The following is an 8,987-nucleotide window of genomic DNA, read 5'->3' on the forward strand; positions in this document are numbered from 1 at the left end:
CTAAGCGACCGACTCTATTACTTTGTGACACGTCACCCCACATTCACCAACGCCATATTTTCGCTCTAAAAGGCTGCTTCGGAACAACATTGTGTGAGTGAAAATGGCCACTGTTGGAAACGAACGGCTCCAACTGACGTTGGTATTGCTTTTGGAGCTCAGCCAGCGGGCAGTGTTGACGGGTAAGTTAAGCGGGCGGTCGAAACACGCATTGCCCAGAAGAAGAGCTTTATTTGGGCAACGCCTCAGATAATCCCCTCAGGACGGAACACAGTTTCACAGTAATTCCCATGTTGTCAGGATGCTAGTCATGGTCAGCCTGATGGGAATATGGGTCACTCAAATGAGTGCTCACCCCCCCCCCCCCTCTCACGGTGCCCCCCTCCCTTGCCCCCCCCCCCCCTCCCCAGTGCTCTGTCTGCCTACTCTGGGTCTGGCCACTGATGGGGGAGGATTTGAGATGTTTTTTTGTGGGAAATAGTGATGCTGATCAGGTTCATCCTTCTCCTCCTGACAGGTAATCAATTTGTTTGTTATGAGAGGGTTGTTTATACACTGTCTGCCGCATCCACTGGCTCCCTCCCTCCTTTCATCCCTCCCTCCCTCCTTTCATCCCTCCCTCCCTCCTTTCATCCCTCCCTCCCTCCTTTCATCCCTCCCTCCCTCCATCCCTTCCTCCATCCTTTCTTCCATCTATCCCTCCCTCCCTCTCATTTTTCATCCCTCCCTCCCTCTCGTTCTCCCTCTCTCACTCCATCCCTCCCTTCCTCCATCCCTTCTTCCCTACCTCCCTTCCTCTCGTTCTCCCTCCCTCCACCCCCTCCCTCCCTCTCGTTCTCCCTCCATCCCTCCATCCCTCCCTCCCTCTCGTTCTCCCTCCATCCCTGCATCCCTCCCTTCCTCCATCCCTTCTTCCCTACCTCCCCTCCCTCTCGTTCTCCCTCCCTCCATCCCTCCCTCCCTCTCGTTCTCCCTCCATCCCTCCATCCCTCCCTCCCTCTCGTTCTCCCTCCATCCCTGCATCCCTCCCTCCGTACCTCCATCCATCCCTCCCTCCATCCCTCCGTCTCTGATATGAGCCGTGTGGTGACTGCTGGCCGGTCAGGTCAGCAGTCACGCCTCCTCTCTGTGACACGCCTCCTCTCTGTGACACGCCTCCTCTCTGTGACACGCCTCCTCTCTGTGACACGCCTCCTCTCTGTGACACGCCTCCTCTCTGTGACAGCTGCTGAGTGGGACCTTGAAGATGGATGAGGGATGAAGCAGGAAGTGAGGATAGTCGATCATAGAGGGGGGAGGAGATGGAGAGGGGAGTGACATCGTGACACCCAGGGGCCCACGCTATAGTGGAGGAACATGTGGCTGAGATAAGTGCGTTATGTAACCCACACACATCACAGTAAAAATCAATCACACACATGGAAACACACACACACACACGTGCACCAAAGCCAGGTTGCAAATATGTGGACTTGTTGTTTTGGGAGACCTTTTCTCATAACAGCTCCATGTTGCCCTCCCAGAGAGGAAGCAGAGGCCCAAGGTTCCCAGGCTTCCAGCTCCAAGGCCAGGAGGACAGCTCACCTTTTCCCAGGGCCGGGGCCGGGCCTACCAACATTCCAGAACCTACTCCGGAATTCCAAACAGGAAAGAGAACGGAAACCGTATCTGGTGCCTGTGAAAACGGGAGTAGTGTGTGTGTCTGTGCATGTGTGTGTGTGTCTGTGCATGTGTGTGTGTCTGTGCGTGTGTGTGTGTCTGTGCATGTGTGTGTGTCTGTGCATGTGTGTCTGTGTCCACAGAGCATAATGGCACATACATAAGCCCTCTACAGAACATCAGTACTGTCTGAACGAGCTCTCTCTATCCTCTGTGCTTCGGACCACAAACGGCTGTTTGTGTGTGTGTTGCGTAAGCAGGGGAAAGAGACACTGCTGATTCAGAAACACTGAGAGCAGAACTAACCCGAGCTCAAGGAGGAACAACTGACTGGCACTTTTTTCTAGAACAATTCTCCTCACAATCACAAGACAGGATATGGTCTGAATAGTGTCAGGGATATCAGACAGTGACATAATACTTTGGATTAACAGTGCAGATTTCATATGGCATCCGACAACATCCACAACAACAGAAAACGAAATATCCGGATAACATTAATCTGCTATTAGTCTGCTTACGTCGTTTTACGTCCTACATCCTAAACTCCAAAGACCTGGTAAGTAAAAAAGCTCTCCTATGCGACCTTAGATAATGCATCATTCACACACTGCATGTGCAAACTCACACACGCAACCACGCGCGTGCAGCCCTTGGTCAGGTTCTAACTGAAACATATAAAAGGGACACCAAGGTAGTAATCTCCAGCCACGGAGAGATGCATCACCGTGACAACCTTTACGTTTGGTGAGAGTGGGGCCCTGCTTGTGTCTCTGTGTTCAGCAGGGGTGAGCATGTGTCTTGGGGCAGAGCAGGCATGTGACTCAGCTGTGACAGAGCAGACAATGAGACAAAGACCCATCTGCCTCGTGGTGACCGCCACCCTTTATCCCCCCCTCCTCCTCTCTCTCTTTCCCTCTCTCTCTCAACGTCTCTCTCTCTGTCTCTCTGTTCCTTCCTGTCTCACCCCCTCCTCGCCTCGCTCTCTCTTTCCCTCTCTCTCCTCTCTCTTTCCCTCTCTCTCTCTCTCTCTCTCTCTCTCTCTCTCTCTCTCTCTCTCTCTCTCTCTCTCTCTCTCTCTCTCTCTCTCTCTCTCATCTCTCATCTCTCTCTCTCTCTCTCTCTCTCTCTCTCTTCCTGTCTCACCCCCTCCTCGCCTCTCTCTTTCCCTCTCTCTTTCCCTCTCTCTCTCTCTCTCTCTCTCTCTCTCTCTCTCTCTCTCTCTCTCTCTCTCTCTCTCTCTCTCTCTCTCTCTCTCTCTCTCTCTCTCTCTCTCTCTACTCTCTCTCTCTCTCTCTCTCTCTCTCTCTCTCTCTTCCTGTCTCACCCCCTCCTCTCCTTTCTTTCTCTCTCTTTCTCTTGTTCTATCTCTCTGTATTCCTTCCTGTCTCACTCTCCTCTCTCTCTCTCCCTCCCTGTCTTTCTCCACCCCCTCTGTGGTTCCCATCTCAACAGCCCATTTCATTTCGTTCAATGAATCTGTCAGTCACGGTCCGCTTAATTGACTTTGCTCATTCTGTGCCTCAAGACCTCTTTCTCTGGTGCTACCTGTCCCTGTATTCTTTCCATCCAATAAACCCCCTCCACTAGCAACACACACACATCTCAGTCTACACACACACACACCGAAACATCCCACCCTACACACACACACATCCCACCCTACACACACACACACACACATCCCACCCTACACACACACATCGCACCCTACGCACACACACACACACACCCTCATTTTGAAGTGTGAGGATCAGAAATATTTTATGTTGATTTTGAGGACTATCCATTCGTGCCAGAAGTAATCCCTGTGCACTCAAATAACCCCTCACCCCGAGTGTAGTGTGTGCGCGTGTGTGTATGTGTGTGAGAGTGTGTGTGTGTGTGTGATGGCCTCAGGAATCAAGTCATGTTGCACATTTAGAGGGCAGCTCCAATCCAACAGGTCTTCAGAAACCCGTGGCTGCAGGCCAGTCGGTGACAACATTTCTCTGAATACCTCTTGATAACGCTATGCTGTCTTAACTCCAAATCCCTTCATGCTGATGAAACAGATGGTAGACCTTTGTGAAGGTCCAAGAACAACATGGATTCTTGTGGGTAAATTATTGTTATAATCTACTATATCTCAAAGAACAGCCAGTCCAAACATCACTGTGCCAATATGAACTTCAGAGTTGGTTTCAAACAAACATATGAACATGAATCACTTGGTCAGGCCAAAAGGCAGCATCTCAGTGTTTTAAAGTGAGTCCCATCTCTGTATTATCCACAAAACTGACCAACATATGCCACACTCTTTAAAAGATTAATTTCACAATGTTACTTGGTTCTTAGAACAAGGCCCCGTGTGAATTTTCCACTGGTCCAACTCACTTGTTTGGCACATTCCAACATATTTTGCATGGCAACAAAAGCAGCGGTTGTTATGATTCCTGGTTATTCTTTAAAGGTAAATATTATGGTCTGTCATGGAGGAATACATGTCCTTCACTGTTATCAAGTCCAAACAAAGGATAGCAACTACACAAGTCATATAACAGGAGAACAAAGAGGACCAGAGAGGATCATTATTCTGATGACTAAAAATACAGTTTTTTGGTTGACAGAAATGTCTTAAACAGAGTTCTAAATAGAGAATAAACTGTTTCTTTAACCAGACGTTAATCGAATTACTTTTACTTGTTCATCTTCCCTCTGATTGTAGGACTAACTTTACAGATCATTTCCTTGGAAATTCAATGATTGATCATGTGCACATCTGTAACACACAACAAACACAGATACACGTACTAAAACTAACTTTCCTGTTAGTTCCAGACTTCGACAGCCTGTAAAAAACACAAACTTGTGGTTGAAGTAGAAGGCAGGAACCTATCACCTTCATCTGTCTAACATACATATCCTCTATCCATCGATTTAAAGATCAACTTTATTTGTTTTTTTCCTTTTCAACACCTGCTTACCCTTCTCCCGATTACCTCACGGCCTCTGAGCGACTGCACAGGAGCCACTGACCACGGGTACAGGGTGTAATCAAGGACGGCAGGTTTGGAATTCAGAACAACAGCAGGATGCAAATACCCACACACTGACAGACACCCAGGTTAAGGAGTAACTCTGTTACTCCTTTCCTTGTAACTCTGTCGGTACAGGGAATGGTGTTGCAATACTTGTTATTTACATTGGGAGGGGTTAAGTACGGGGAATTTCCTTCAGCAGTAGTACTGGAAAACCTTTCATAAGATCGACATCACTTCCTTTATTTTCATGCGATGCGTTAGCCAAACAAATATCAATTTGCACACCGTATACAGTAGGGGTGGGGGGAAAATCGATTGATGTGAATCGATTTTTTAATGATGTTTGTTTTATATAGAATCGATTCGAATCGTGAGGTACCAAAAGATTCCCACCCCTAGTATACAGTACGTATACGTAGACCAATATTTCCTGTCTCCAGGTCATTGGGCAAATTGTTCAACACAACTGCTTTCTCCAAACAACATTTGTAATACCTCAGAAAACACAAAGAAATGAGGAGATGGAGAGACGGGTTTCCAGGTGCCTGAGGTCTAATCCTATCAAGATTAAACCGTGTCTGATTCATAAATTATTATTTTGACGTGGCTGTTTTGCCGTTCTGACCACCAAAGAGAAAGAGAGAGAGAGAGAGAGAGAGAGGGGGAGGGGAGAGAAAGAGAGAGCGGGAGAGAGAGAGAGACAGAGAGAGACCACGAGGGATGGTGGTGGAGTCACATGCCATCATGGTCAATGCAGTCACATGGCCAATTAATGACTTACCATTGCATCTTTTAAGATGATCAATAGTCATGCATCAATGCACAAATTAATTTACATAACTCTTATGCATTCCCTGAGAGAGAGAGAGAGAGAGAGAGAGAGAGAGAGAGAGAGAGAGAGAGAGAGAGAGAGAGATAGAGATATCCCAGATAATTCATGATGATTAATCTGCAGTGTGTGTATTAATGAGAGCTCCTACAGCACATTTTAGCCAGGTTTGAAAAAAGAAAGCGTCACCATGGTTGCCAGGGAGATTAGAGAATGCAGAGCAGAGTTACTGGTTATGGGTGGAATGAATCCAGTCTTATTCAAAAGCCTTTCACCACATACTGCTTTTCAAAGAGTGGGGATAATAGGGATTTAACACTACAGGCCAGGAAAAACATCAAAGATAAGCTTGGTGTGGGATATCTGGGAATATCAGTGTTTGGATTGCGTGTGTGTGTTCGTCTGCTCGACTGACCCACTTACCGAGAGAGAGAGAAAGAGAGACAGAGAGAGAGAGAGAGAGAGAGAGAGAGAGAGAGAGAGAGAGCAGGAGCACACAGGAGGGTGGAAAGGATCCCTCTATTTGGAAGGGCTTAGCGTTCAGCAACCCAGACACTCTCGTGACTCGACCTGCGCCGGGTCAGGGTAAACGGGGACACCCTCGGCACTGTTCTGCTGGCAAGAGACAAGACTTTGTTCAGTGAGTCAGAACTTAGTTGTATTTTATACGTTTATTAAGCAGATGTGTTTCTGCAGTGCATCATACAAGGTAGGGGATTTGAACCTGTGACCTCTCGATTTGCAGTCTTGTGCTCTGTTATTGAGCCTCACGGTCCCACTGGAACGAACTGGAATATGTGTGAGCACATCAGTTAGAAGCTCACAGACAGCTGTGTTTGTTTAGCCTGCTCTTCACATGACTGAAATACAAGCAGTTTTCATTTCAACCACTCTTCTCTTCTTCCTGCTGGCTTCACCCGGACATCCCAGCATCCGCTGTTGAACCGGCCCATGTGTCAATATCTGGATGTTATGTTTGTGTGCTTTCACATACGAAACATGCAGATGGGCTTCCATCATAACAATCTCTGTGTGTGTGTGTGTGTGTGTGATGTGTGTGATGTGTGTGTGATGTATGATGTGATGTGTGTGATGTGCGTTTTCAGAGAAACCTTGTGCCCTGGACAGGTAGAGTCCAAGAGACTGATAATCTATCAGGAGGGAAGGAGGGGGGCATTTGACCCGGGTTTTTCTCCATGCACCACTAAACTGTGCTATGCGGCTTCACCGTTGCATCACTGTGACCTTTCAACCCTCCCAATGATAATCCACGTACTTGCAACCTTTGACCTTTGTGGGACATAAAAGCCAACCGCAGCCTGTAAGTCTGGGCATTTGCATAACGTGATCCGAATGCTTTTGGATCAATCTGAAGCCATAAAATGGCTGCTTACTGAAACATCACCAAGAGAAGACTAGCAGTGTGTTTTACACATCTAGTGTGGCCAAGGGATGTATTTGTGAGTATGAATTTATCAGATCTGGTACAGATACTAGACAGACTAGCAGTTAGTTTGGAATGAAAACAGTGTTCCTTAAAGAATCTGAACAAAGCAAGAACAATATAGGTGTTATGAAAGTTAACTGAATCCTCACTTTGAATTTAGCTAAGAAAATGTTGCAGAAAGATTAGTGATTTGTTTTTTTGTTTTTAAAGATTGGTTTGAATATTTAATTTAAAACTGAACTGCTAAGAAAATGTGTTATAAATATCGGCCTTTATGAATACTGATTTACACTTGATTTACGTTCAACTAATGCTTACAGCTTGCCTGATGAATCTAAATATATAGTTGCACATCCTAATTACTTGAAAGCGGATAGATTCTTAGGCCAACACTCAAAATGCAATAGAGACAGTTAAGTAGAAGTTTTAAAGCAGGCGGTTAAAGGCAACAAAAACACATTCTTTCACTCATTCTTCAACCGCTGAGCGGTTAGGGAGTCGGGCTATTAATCAGAAGGTTGTTGGTTGGATTCCCGGCCGTGCCAAATGACGTTGTGTCCTTGGGCAAGGCACTTCACTCTACTTGCCTCGGGGAGAATGTCCCTGTACTTACTGTAAGTCGCTCTGGATAAGAGCGTCTGCTAAATGACTAAATGTCTTTGTCTTCCACCGTCACTGTGAATTTGATCACCAGTGCTGAAAATGCATTTATTAAAAGAATGACTGCAAAATGGTAGAAGCTACCTGAAGAAATATGTTCACCTAAGAGTTTGGCTCAGTGACTATTGTTTTCAATTGAGGTCAATTAACTTTAATTACATAATGTTTCAATTACCCCGCTGAACCTATTTTCCATCTCAGCATCTCAGTCTCCGAGAGGAGGCACGAGGTTGTCAGGGCGACATCTAATCTACAGACTGGATTGGGATATTGAACTTTGACCTCTGTTCAAATCCACCAAAATTACGAAATAAACCAGAAACCACATGGTTTACTGAAACCTTTCAACCAGCATATCTCAAGAGCTATCTCTTTGACCTTTTGTGGACCATGAACCCTCTCGCATGTCGGTTCACGTCTGGAGTCTACACGTTTGGGCTACAAAGGGATCCTAGAGGCAACACTACCGCCCTTTCGTCAAGGTCACAGAGTACGTTGGTCTCTTATCAGTTGGTTCTTGGAAGTCGTTCAAACACGCTTCTCACGTCTCCTCAGCCTCGGGGAGCATTACTTAGAAACTGACCAGTTTAACAGCTATTTGTTTACGGCTGCCTTTTGCTTTTCTGTTTTTTTTCTCCATTACATTTACATTTAGTCATTTAGCAGACGCTCTTATCCAGAGCGACTTACAGTAAGTACAGGGACATTCCCCCGAGGCAAGTAGGGTGAAGTGCCTTGCCCAAGGACACAACGTCATTTTGCATGGCGGGGAATCGACTCAGCCTGACTCAACCTGACTCCCTACCCCGTAGTAGCTCACATCTACGCCTCATCGCTTGAATTTAACTCAACTTTCTGTCTCGTAAAACTGCCCCGATATAAAACCAGCATAAGTGAGGAGAACGGGGGAAACTTTGGAAGATTTCTGGGGAGGAAATTTGTTAGACTTCCTTCAAACATGCAAATGTCCAAAGGGGCTTCCTTGTACTGTACAGGGCTTGCCAGACGATTTTATCTTCCTCTGTGGTGACGGATGACAGTGTGTTCGTCACCACCCGCCAGGCAGTGTTTCCCCTACCATTATATTAGGGGGGCTCCCCGCCCCCCCAACGGCACCCCCCCCCCCCCCTGGAAGGTCAAGATTTTTTTAATTTTTATTATTATATAGCGCCAGATCACAAAATAAGTCAATTAACCCTTGTGTTATCTTCGGGTCATTCTGACCCATCAGTCATTGTGACCCACCGTCGTATTGCGACAACTTTACCGCATACAAAAACAAAGTGAAGCATTTTCTTTTAACCGTTGGGCTGTCTCAGACCCCCCACATTGCGAAGGTTAAAAGAAAATTATTTTTATTTGTTTTTGT

This window comes from Osmerus eperlanus, chromosome 26 (assembly GCF_963692335.1).
Source record: "Osmerus eperlanus chromosome 26, fOsmEpe2.1, whole genome shotgun sequence".
Lineage (NCBI taxonomy): Eukaryota > Metazoa > Chordata > Actinopteri > Osmeriformes > Osmeridae > Osmerus > Osmerus eperlanus.